Source organism: Doryrhamphus excisus, chromosome 23 (assembly GCF_030265055.1).
Source record: "Doryrhamphus excisus isolate RoL2022-K1 chromosome 23, RoL_Dexc_1.0, whole genome shotgun sequence".
In the NCBI taxonomy this organism is placed as follows: domain Eukaryota; kingdom Metazoa; phylum Chordata; class Actinopteri; order Syngnathiformes; family Syngnathidae; genus Doryrhamphus; species Doryrhamphus excisus.
In genome coordinates this window covers 8335872-8349089 of record NC_080488.1, presented here as the reverse complement: position 1 = coordinate 8349089, position 13218 = coordinate 8335872, and the positions used below count along the sequence as shown (strand labels likewise).

Below are 13218 nucleotides of genomic sequence, written 5' to 3'. Positions count from 1 at the left end.
CACAAAACCGGGGGTCTCGGTGGCAAAGGATTGATTCCTTCGACAATGAAAACACAACAATTCACATCGGTATAGTCTTACACCCGTGCAGCAAGCTCAAACTTGAAAGGATGTCCTTGTTTGCATCTGTTTGCTCATATTAACCAATTACGCATCCTGTTGTCGATGTAACTCGGAAAGAATTCTCCAGCGACCGATCAACAGACATTAGTGTTGTCTACCTCCATCCTCCCTGTCTGGCAGACACCTCATTCAAATAAACAGCTGGTACTCTGCAGTTAAACTGTCCTCCTCCTCCTCCTCAATTGACTGACACCTCTCTATAAAATCTGCATCCATTTTTTAAATTAACTTTACATTTTCCCCAGTTTCTAATGAGCCATCACCCACAATAAAGGGATTACCGCTGTGTTTATCACCCTCAGCAATGTGCTTTGGAAATTGAGTTTTAATTGTGTGTTAATTTGTGACAGTGCACTGTGTACAGATAGATACATTATATACTTCCTGTTAGGTAATAGGTAAATAGGTATTAGGTTTCGGCTGCCAGCAAGTTATTTAATCCAAAGTGAGGCAATGAGAAGCTTCTCAAAATCAATGCTTAAGGTTCTTCAATGAAATAAAGATTATTTGATCAGATCTTTATAGCCAATAACAATGGCTAAATGTTCAGTGAGGTCAGGCAGTGATGGAGAGTGACCCCGGTTGTCAGAAGGTGACGTTTGCTTCCCAAACATGGGTCATAGTTGACACCTATTCTTACAATTCACTATAGTTCCTCTGAAGGCAATCTGTGATAACATTACATTGATTTCTTTGGTGGACGTCACATTTGTGACCTTAGTGGTCTAAGTCATAATGACCAGGGTCGGGGTGTAGACCTCTGATGATACCTGACAATGATGCATCTGTGTTTGTTTGGGATTTTTGTTTACAAAATTGTACAATTTCAGCAATTTATTTATAAAGCTGCTGATATTAATGCAGCACTTCCGCCAAAACACATAATGAATTAGACCTATTAGGGTTGCTGCGTAATTGAGATAAGACACTGATGTAACTGAGATTTGAAAAAAAAAAAAAGGTGATTCGGCTACATTCTCAGCAATTAAGAAATGTCAGACATGCCGCATTATCCTCACATCTCGACTTCTGCACAAATCCAATTTGGGTTTGGGTGTTAAAACCCGCAGATGCAATCTACTTGAAACTAATAATTATACGTCCTCTGAGTTGTATGAGAAGACCGAAAAAAGGTAGCTGAAAAAGATGTCCATTATCTTATGAAGGGTTAATTCATTCATTTTCTTCCACTTTTTCTTCACGAGGGTTGCAGGGGTGCTGGAGCCTATCCCAGCTGGCTTTGGGCGAGAGGCAGGGTACACCCTGGACTGGTCGCCAGCCAATCACAGGGCACATATAGACAAACAACCATTCACACTCACATTCATACCTATGGACAATTTGGAGTCGCCAATTAACCTAGCATGTTTTTGGAATGTGGGAGAAAACCCACGCATGCACGGGGAGAACATGCAAACTCCTCACAGATATGGCCGAGGGTGGAATCGAACCCTGGTCTCCTACACTGAAAATTTCAGGTTTTTATTAAAAATGCTAACTATTTGGGTTGCCTTTGACTCAGGATTTTCATAGTCAAATATGATTCATTAGATTTTGGTTATAGTTGACTTACAGTCCAATAAAAAAATCTTAAAAAAAAAAAAAAAACCTTTACTATTTCCACTTTATTCTACTACAATATTATAATATTCCGTTATTTTTTTTTTTAGATAAAATTTTTTTTCTCTTAATATTTTCACTTTTTTTCTTGTAAAATTACTAGGAACAGGCGAGGACACCACTATATGTATCCGTATCGGAACTCTGATTGGGCGGGGCATAAATCGGAAGTGAGCATAGTTTAATCTGACATGTGCGGGGCTTACATCTGTATATTATTTTAAGTCTGAAATTGACAGTGATTGATCAGAATTTGCTATATTTATTATTATCCCGTTATATATGTACTGTGTATGTATTATGTAATTATTTTTAAATGATCTGTGTGAAGTTGGTGATTCATGCAAACATGGAATGATGGCAAATCATGAACGGGGGCGCATATCTGCAATTGTATTATTTTAGTTTTTTTAGTTAGTTAATTCAGACTTTTTTTTTTTTACTTTAAAAGTTGGTTTAGTGACTTCTCATACGCCCCGTATCCCCATTAGACTTCATTAAGCACACTCGAGATGTGTGCCTTTCCAAAGATAGCAATTCTTGTGTTTGATTGACAGCCAGAAGGGTATTAATGCAACAGGATGTTTATTATTGTGGTTGTAGTTTGCAGAGGTATACAAGTACACTACATCAGATGTTATGAGAGGTGTTTTCAGTTGCGTTGTTTAGCTACACGAGAGGGCAACAACACCAGATGTACTGCTCTTCCACAGAAAAAAAAACACTTTTGGCAGTATGTTTTGTTATCATTGGATTGTGCAGTAATAACAGTGGGCAAGTGACGCAGGTTTAATCCCTGGCTCCAGTATATTCCAGCTTCCTAATATTCATACGCTTGCATCCTAGCACTGGCGAATGCGGTGTGTGCCAAACAGTCATCCACATTACCGTCAACATATCATTTTTAAGTATACTTTATATATATTTATTTATATAATATGTTGATTTTGGGTTAGAGGCTGTTTACATCCCAGACAGAATCGTGTGACAAGAATAAAACAGATTCAGTAGAACTCTGGCATCTCGTGATTTGTCAACAGCACCAGGTGTTTGGGTAAATGCAGCAGTCTGGTGCAGATTACTTAGAGGCTTTAAAACTAATAGACTGCAACGCATTGAGGCATACGTGTTTAATCAGCAATGATGACTCCAATAGTGCACGACTCAGTTTAGTGGACTGTCCAAATTGTGGAAATTAATGTATGTTAGTGCAAATATACTTGTAGAACTTCTGAGGTTGAGTACAGTTGAATCCAGGATGTTTGTCAAATTCGTCGTGTAGTTAAGCGTGCGGACCTCACAGCTTGGAGACCTGGGTTCAATTCCACCCTCGGGCCATCTCTGTGTGGAGTTTGCATATTGGTACTACTTTGGTACTCCGGTTTCCTCCCACATTCCAAAAACATGTTTGGTTAATTGGCGACTCTAAATTGTCCATAGGTATGAATGTGAGTGTGAATGGTTGTTTGTCTATATGTGCCCTGTGATTGGCTGGCTGGCAACCAGTCCAGGGTGTACTCTGCCTCTCGCCCGAAGAATGCGGGGATAGGCTTATCTGGGGGCTTACCAATAGTTACAACCAATACAGTTCTGAGGGCATCCATGTTGTTGTTTGTGATGTAAACACAGCATACATTGTGGCTGGGAAACGTAAAACCAACGTTATTAGTGTTCATAAACCTTTGATTTTAGTACCAAATATCTGCAGAGTCATGTGGATGATAGGCCAAATCGGAGAAAAATAACTTTGTTTGATGAGATACCCGCCTTAGTCTCAGTTTCCATCGATGCTCAATGTCAAAGACTGAGGTCAAAAGATGTCTGGGCCAAACAATGGACAAACATTCTCAGGTTTTTCATTGATTTTGCATATACAGGACAGTGCCTCACAAAAGTGACTACAGCCCTCACATTTCAGCAAGCATTTTATTTGAATGTATCTTCTCAAGGGACAATACTATAGGAAGAATATACCAGTAGTAGTTTCATTTTGTATTATGTACAGTAAACGGTGATACGCAAGAAATGCTCACTTCAGCATTACCAAACACATGTGATAAATAATCATCATAGTGATGGTGCATTCCAGGTCCATGGGTTAGGGCAGGGGTCGGCAACCTTTACTTGACCCCCTCGCTCACTAAAACATAATTTAAAAACTTGGTTACCTCAATAATAACCTCAATACCTGACGCCTGAAGAAATGTGTAATAATAATAATAATACTAATGCATTTTATTTGTATAGCACTTTTCGGAGTACTCAAAGACGCTTCACAGTAGAGAAAAATAAATAAAAATATGCATTAAAATACAATATCCAAACATTCAATCAGAGCTAAAACTAAAAGCAAGACAAGTAAGACATTAAAAATGGATTTAAACAGGTTTTTAGTTGTTTTTTGAAGGAGGGAACGTCGGGGCAGGCACGGAATGAATGGGGCAAAGAGTTCTACAGGGTGGGGGCAACAATGGAGAAAGCTCTGTCACCCCAGGTTCGGAAGTGTAGCAACATTCTCACATGCACCGCAAATTACGAGTCTCACAAGATTTTGATTGACTGCCAGATTTGGAGGGAATTTTGGGGTATCAAAGTAGTTCAGAGAATAAAAAGCAGAGTTGATCAAGTACTCTTGCTAGTATACAATCTCACAGAAAGTCAGGTTTTGTTCAAAACTCATTACAAAAATTTGTATTTTCCTAATTTGGGTGTTAAAAAAATACTAGGGAGCCACAACAAAGAGGCTGAAGAGCCACATGTGGCTCTGGAGCCGCATGTTGCTGAGCCCTTGGTTAGGGTGTGAAAATGTTCATTCAATCATTCATTTTCTACCGCTTTTCCTCACGAGGGTTGCGGGGGTGCTGGAGCCTATCCCAGCTGTCTACGGGCGGGGTACACTCTAGACTGGTCGGCAGCCAATCACAGGGCACATATAGACAAACAACCATTCACACTCACATTCATACCTATGGACAATTTGGAGTCGCCAATTAACCTAGCATGTTTTTGGAATGTGGGATGTGGAAACACAGAGATGGCCGAGGGTGGAATTGAACCCTGGTCTCCTAGCTGTGAGGTCTGCGCGCTAACCACTCCTCCACCGTGCCGCCGGTGTGAAAATGTATTCGACCCAATACAATAACCACATTATAAGAAACGTGTGCTGTTTTTCTTATTTGTTTTTTGGATACTGAGCAGCAAATCTATAAGTTATTCCATTGAAAAATGATGGCTGGGACCGTTTTCAGCTCTGTTAGTAATATGAATCAAACAGATGCTATCTAATAACATGCTTGGTCCAAGAGTAAAAAAAAATGTATTTGCTGAAATATCACTTTGATCAATTATGAAGCAGAAAAAAAGGCCCATGATTGAACTCGTACGAATGTGTGCATGTGTGCATAACGGCAATCATCGGCACACAAGTCAGCCTCCCCCCCTTTTATGTAGCACAAAGCTCGTGCGGTAAAGATGTCTTCATGCCGCTCTGCACTGACTGCTGTGGTCGCATGTTTGTGACGGTGCAAAGCCAGAGGCAAAGAGAGTGAAGTGTGTCAGCCTGTGCAGCTGATAACACGGCCTCCGTCACACTCCGGCCAAAGAGTGTTTGCAATGCTTTTGTGACGCAACACACTAAAGTATCCAGATTGTGAAATTGCTGCATGCGCTGCTTTTTCAATTCCTTGAAGTGTGTCAGTCAGCATCGGCCTAATGATTTCCTCACTTGAAGCTCACAGCTAATATTTAAAATGTTTTATTTCACTGTTAACTACTCGCATTAAATGTTTTAGTCACTTAGATGTGTTCTATTCGTTCAATTCTACACAGGCCAATCTCTTTCCTGCTAGGATGCGCTGACAGAATAAGGCAAAGCTCCTTTAGAGTCTCTTATCAGCATCCAACATCTGGCCAAGAGTGATTGACTCTTGGAATAGCTCTTGAAATATCACTGGCTTTGAGCTGCATAATGCTTGTTTAACGGCGTCTTTTGCACAACAATAATTCACTCTCTTTCATCGAGGGAGCCCATTTCTATGATTACTGAATTGACTTCCTCAGCAGGGAAGGAAGCATTCATGTCGGCTGGTGCACTAAATGAGGAGAAAAAGACACTGAAGGGTGACACATATTATAAACAAAAGTGGAAGTCCAACCGTGTACGTATAATGTGGCATTTTACATTTTTGCATAAAACTTCAAACCGTCGTCGTTGCATGATGTTGCATGATACTGCATGACATCCTAACAGTACGACAGGATTTTTTCCTCATAGACTTGGTACCACAGGGGTCCAGCCTTTGTCAAAGGTCACTTTTTAATGTCCAGATCCGGGACCACCAGGACTCAGTACTTTCATCCTTGGTTGTAACTATTTGGAATGCCAAACACTCAGGGACACCATTGCTCCCTATTGTTGATGGTGGGTTTGTCATCCATTCATCCATTCATTTTCTATGTTTCTTGTTTTCACAAGGGTGTGGTTTGGACTGGTTGCCAGCCAATCACAATCACACAATATTGTAAATTTCTTCAATCTACCAACAGGGTTTTTTTTATTTTTATTTTTTTTTCCCTTTATTTGGGCAAATATGTGAATCATTACAGTGCATTTCTTACATCAATCAAAATATAACTTTCCATTATTTACATTTGTATTCAACTATCTGATCCCAAGCCCAAAAGGAGTAGGCTGAAGCAAAAGCTTATAAATGCCTACCCCTTTTTGCAAGATATAATCATGTTCATGCCACTGTCTTGTTTTCCCCTGTTATTATTATCATTGTAGTATTATTATTATTATTATTATTATCATTATTATCATTATTGTTATAGTCTTTATCATTATTACCATCATTATAATCATCATTAATATTACCATTTTCATCATTATAGTTAAAAATTTTGTGATTTTTTATTTTTAATTATTTAATTTTACAGACTTCATTGCTTCTTGTAGAGTGTAGAGATTTCATCTGTTATTTTCTGAAATCCGCAGTCTTTGTGTGTCGATTTATTAGCCCACTTTTTTTGTGACATTTACTTATTTACTGTATTGCATGTGTCTAATCTTATGCATTAAAAAACAAGAACTTGAGACTGTGTCTGGACAGGTGACCAACCCAAACATCAGTTTCTTCTTGTTAAACCCTACCTGAGGTTTTTAGACGTGTTTATTAGTTTGTGTGTGTCTAGTCTTGTGCATTAGGAAGCAAGGTTTTAGGTCTGTGCTCAAACCAATTTTTGAAGGGTTATGAATGTTATGAATCACGACATAGTGCAATCACCTTTAAGTCCCGTTTTTACCTGCATATATCATCATATATAAGATTGAGCTCTCCTGTACATTAGCATTATTGTCATAACGGCTCATAATAGCCGGAACATCTATCATGGGATCAGTGCTGGTACTGTGACACGGTCAACACTGCTAATTATTTAAAAGGATCACTTACTATTAATGGTATTTATTCTCACCAGACAGTTTGTTTTCCTCCCAATTAGGCACGCAGGCAATGAGCAACACCCATTTCCTGTTATGGAGATGTGACAATAGGGTCATTGGGGAAGCGGGTGGCAAAATGTGACAACGACTGTTGTTACTATGCTGCTGATGCTGATGCTATTTCATAGGTCGAAACTGACTGAGTTAGCTATAATAGCAGGAAAAATTACATATTCATCCCGATAACTACATAGGTTCGCCCCCAAATGGCTAAATACGCCCCTGATTAACCTAATTGTATTTTCTTTAATTTCCAAAAATACTAGCTGTCTGAATGCACCATCCAAGGTCAACTATTACACCATGATGAATTTTATAGTACATTCTGCCGATACCTTACTGATGTGCTTCTTAGTAATGCACTTCACATCTCAGCAGTTATAATGAAACATTCAGTAGCTGGGAGGATGAATATTGCATGTCATTAATGGATCAAAGAATCAGGAGGTCAGGAGATTTTATATTTGGTGGGATGCATCAGTCATTATGTCTCGCTATTATGTCCCTCATGCACAACATTTTAAGTCAGTCGACCCAATATCTAATTACCAAACTCAGATAAATAGTCCTAGCTTCCTCTTTATAATTCCCATAATGCAAACAACACTATAATATGCTCTAAAGCTTTCAAGAGATCGTATGGGCTTGGAAAACCTTCCACTGTCAATCAATACAAAATTGGATTTGCAACATGATGTCAAGTCAGCTATTTCTGTGCATTCATTTTACAGATAAAACTGGTATCAAGCTAATGTGGTAGCCTCAGCAGAATAGTTGTAACCGTGCAAGTTGAAATAAAGCTTTCTCGTCCACAAGACATCTTGCCTGCGCAGAAATGAGAGTGAAGCTCTCCAAAAACACACCTTGCAATATGACATCTAATGTAAATTCCGCACATATTGATAATATTTTTGCATATTCCCACATCGTGTGCTGTCAGTGGAAGCAGCAGGCGGCGGAGGAGGGCTAAGAGGAGTCCGTGTCTGACACACAGAACAAAACAATGTGTGACTCATATAACAAGAAATGTAAAATAATAGGGCATATAGTCTTTTTGTTACTTTTAGCATTTTCAACAGGATTCAACAGTATTGATGCACACACAAGTATATATTTAGTTTGTGCATTGTTCCTGTTTCTTAAGCATAAGGCCTGACTCCCTTTGTTCAAGGTGTGAATTATATATTAAATCAGACTGCAGATGCACAGGAATGCATTATTTACCGACGGCAGCAAAGGAAACACAGATGCTACGAACGTAGAGCGTGCACCTGACAGCTGCAGATATTGTTTGAGAAGACTTTCGTCACTTCACATGTTTGTAAGGATTAAAAATGATGATTGGAGAACAAAAAACAAAACAAAAAATCCTGTAAAATATTGCATGGTCAGGCGAAAAAATATTTTGGTGTAATTATTCAGGTATGTAATGTGATGTATGTAAGGATTAAAAATGATGATTGGTGTACAAAAAAACAAAACAAAAAATCCTGTAAAATATTGCATGGTCATGCGAAAAAATATTTTGGTGTAATTATTCAGGTATGTGATTTTGCTAACACGTAAGCATAACGTGTATGTTTGCATATTTTTTGCCGCACTTCTTCAATTCTTACAAATAGTATCAGGAATAATTGCCATCACCATAAAATTGTCTATTTTTGAAGTTGATGTTCTCCAATTTTGGATCAACATTTCCAATAAATGTAACTATTGTAATTAATAGATTAGATTCAGTTTCCTTCATCTCACATCTTCAATGTGCCTCATGCATAAATTATAAAATGTATTGGTACTCACCACTAGAGTGTGACAATATCTAACGATATATCGATTATATATAATATATAGATAATATAATATATATATAATATAATCTAATATATAATTGATTGTCGGTGTGTGATTATCCATTGTTTTGATTTACATGCATTCACTATAAAGTGCCTCACTCATTTAGTTCGTTTTGAACAATTCTTTGACCATCCGCTAGGGGCGCCCCTCGTGGAGCGGCGGCTGAAATCAGCAGGCGAAGAAGACGCACATTAAGTTGACAGATGTACCGGCAGCCTACAAGTCAAAAATGTGGATATGTTTCGGCATTTTCCAGTACTGATGATGGAACAAAGCTGAACGGTACAAGAACGGTTTCACTAAATGTAAGTACACTACAAAATGCTACGAAAATGCTGACCATTTTGCGCTGTAAAATTGCACTTTACAACGGTGTCAGAGTTTATAAAATAAGCCATAGGTTTGATGGTGAAATGTTGCACCACAATAGTGTCCCTGTTAGAAAGACACTGATTTGTGTATATAAATGTTGCAATAAATGTGTTAAGAAGGCACTAAAAATATTCTTGTTATGGTGTGAGTGATGGTGCCAAATAAGCATTTTTGATTTTTTAATTTTAAAATAAATCTAAGTGTTTGACGAAAAAAAAAACAGTGAAGCATAAAGAAAAAAAATGTATACAGTGTTCCATGTATGCTGCATATTTTACTGTCTGTTTTCAGAGGAAGAAATATACATATTGTATATATTTTTTTAAGAATCCACGAATCGGCAGTGCTGTGAATGCTGAAGAGTGAAAACCCCAAATGCAAATTATCCCTTAAAAGTCACGCAAAAGGGTCACACTGTTATTGTGCATGAATTTTTCACAAAGCCAATATTTCACAAAGTCTTGGGCTGACATCTAAAGGATTAACTCAGCAGGTGTTTTATGCAATGCCACAGTGGGAAAAAAATATATATAAATATATACATCAGTGATGACAAAAAGGAAATGTGGGATGTTGGACTATCAAATTATACACAATTTTTTGTGTGTATATCCATTTTAATATAAAACTCAGGCTAGCTTATTTTTGCACTTGTATCATAAGAATGTTAAAAAGTGTGATGCATTGAATCAACCTGCTTTCTGCAAACCTCCCACTCCATTTCTTGAAATGTTGCACATCCTGCACCATCACGGAATTTGTTTTATATAACTTATATTACATTTGAAGAATTTTTCTTAAAATATTTACCTGACCGGTATCAATTTATACAGCTCATATGTTGGATGTCATCAGATTGTTCACATGTACAGGTACCTAATGTTGTGTATGATTGTGGTGTCGTTTGTGTGTTTTATTTTTAACATCACGCTCTGGTGACATTTGCATGACAAGCTGCCAGTTTATAGACGTTCCTCACTTCCTGAACATCGTATTCCTTTTTAGAGTCATTAAATTTTCACACATTTTCTCCATTCTTCTGGAGGTTAAGTGTACTGCATGTGTAATCCCTGTGATCCAAGTTTCTTCCGAGAGGAGTTGTTATCTTGCGGCAGTTCGATGTAGTTCCATATAGGCATTTCTTGGCACATTTTATATAGACTTATCTACTCACTGTATCTGTCCATGTGCTTTGCTTGCATCCTTATCTTATTGCATCCTTTGCTCACATTCAGTTACCGCCAGCTTGAACCAGAACCAGCTAAGACCACCGCATCACACATAGTAACATACAACTTCCTATCGTATGTTACCATGCGTGATTGCAGGCTAAACTAGGTGAAAGGACATCCGACCAGAAGTACCTCGGACTTGCTCCTGCACCCGTGTAGACGAGTCCCCACCGCCGTTCATCATGCATTCAGGTACATTAAATTCTTCAAAGTGAGCTATTGTTTTCGACATTAAAGATAATGAACCAACAGCAACATATCATTCACCACCTTTCTATTTCCTCGGCATGTGCACATATGTCCTTGCACAAGAATTCGTATGCATTCCTATTTATTTGCACCGCTGACAGGCAGGGCAATAAAAGAGATCATTCATTGGACATGAAAGCTGATGATTAGTAAAGACAGCTAGAGTGGGGACAACAAAGGTGGAGGAAATCCAAAGAAGATAGAGCCTCAGAGGAAAAAAAGGCCGCTGTGGTAAGGTAGTTTATCCTCTATTACCCAGCCTGTGTTGTTAAATGTTAAACATACATGACATAACCATTCACACCAAACCGTATGGCAAAGTGTTTACATTTCTAAATATTCTGAACAATCAAATAATCTGCATCTTTTTGTGCTTCGATGTAAATGATACACTGCAGAGGGTTCTAACGTTCCCTGTTGTCACGATCTCTTTCCTTCATCACTTCTATAGGTCACGGAGGTTGCCAATAAGAACATATTTTCAGACATCCGTGACACACTTGTTTTAAAACCTCTTCACCTGACATTTCAAAAGGTTATGCTCCACAAAGGGTAAGATAATTATATAATCTTCAAGATGATCATTCTCAAAAGTATGATGTTGTATCATAATGTATCATGACACCGCTACTCCCCGTATATTTGAGGTCATGTGGTCGAAAACGATTTATACGTACATGGCTAAATATAATATAATACAGTAAACCTCGGATATATCGGATTCAATTGTTCCCACTGGTTTTGTCCGATATAAGCGAAATCCGTTATATGCGTATACCGGAAAATGTCCGTTTTACGCATATATCGGATTTATATCCGGTATATGCGTAAATCGGATTTTATCCGTTATAAAAAGGCACTTCCTTGACTATGTTTCCAATGTACCTGGACGCGCAGGCAACGCTGCAAACGCTGCAAATGACGTCGTACGTATAGCGGCCTGTCACGATTCGGCGAATCAGAGCGCCACGATGCGGCCATCCGATATATGCGAGGGAAATTTAATGGAAATGCATTGGAACGGGACTGGAGATTTTGTCCGAAATAGGCGAAATCCGTTATAAAAAATCCGATATATGCAATGAATTTTTATTGGAAATGCATTACAGAAAAATCGTTTCTTTTTTATCTGTCCGTTGTGAGCGAATTTCCGATATATCCGAGTCCGATATATCCGAGGTTTACTGTATAATATATCACTAGAAACAAATATGTCCCTGTCTCCAAATAAACTCTGGATTCTTGCTAAATATAGCTGTTGGTATTTTCTTTCTTACCGATATCCGACAAATTGTCCAATACTTCATTACTGACATCAACCGCAGCAGCTCCTCCCTCAAATTAATGCCAGGTTACATCTTGTGTAACGGAGGAACACATGATGCTTCTTTTACTTTGATGCCATTGCATGCAATTCACAAATAAAAAACGATAATCTGCAGCAAAAAGATGTAATTTTCATGCCAATATCATCCACATTAAAATTAACCAAACAGCAGCAATTAAGTTTTCACATTGTTCTATGTGTCCATTATGTATTGGCTGGTGATCGCTCCAGTGTGTACTATGCCGCTCCCCCTCACTCAGCTGATATAGGCACCATCTTGCATGCAAGATCTAGTTTTCTTATGGCTGGCATATACGTACCTGTGTATGATTTATGACTGAGTTTGGTGTGAGTGATAGAAGGAAGGTGAGGGGAAACTAGTGCTTAGCTCTCTACAGAATAACACACCCACACACTGAATTATGGTAAATAACTGTAAAGTGCAAGTAGGTGTTTAGAAGAGTGACAGGATTCATTTTTCACCATGTATATTCGCATGTATTCATACAGTATACACTCAGAGAAGTGATGCAATGGCACTGAAGAAAATCTAAGCTTTTAGGGGAAAAATTATGAGTGGAAAGGAAGGTTTTAGTAATTGTTTATTAAATGTCAATGTGTTTATCTGTTTTTCTTGCTTAATTGGATTCAGCATGACAGAGTTTTTACTCTGTGTTCAGTATTGTTTATGCAAAGAAATGATCAATGCTTAACACTGAGTAAGTTTTGCTCCACTGTCTGACTTCCATCTTTGACTCAGCTGATGTTTTTTTATTTGTGCCATTTATCACAAACTAAAACTGAGACAACATCTGACCCACTGTACAGTGTTAAAATGTTATATAATCTGCCCATGCAGTGGCCCTGAGCCACGTGGGGGCTGCAGCTGAATCTCCAGGGTGGGAACCGACCCTGCTTGTGGAAAAGTGAACATGAAC

At 38.3% G+C, this 13218-nt stretch overlaps 1 long non-coding RNA gene across 2 annotated transcripts; it reads left to right on the top strand.

The window, feature by feature from the left end:
- Positions 1–9277: 9277 nt before the first annotated feature.
- LOC131110596 (uncharacterized) lies at positions 9278–12883 on the top strand. Of its 2 annotated transcripts, XR_009120916.1 has the most exons (4): positions 9278–9405; positions 10708–10896; positions 11055–11184; positions 11405–12883. It is a non-coding gene; the product is annotated as an uncharacterized LOC131110596 (long non-coding RNA). The 2 variants fall into 2 exon arrangements; XR_009120915.1 differs by having other exon boundaries at positions 11055–12883.
- Positions 12884–13218: the final 335 nt, after the last annotated feature.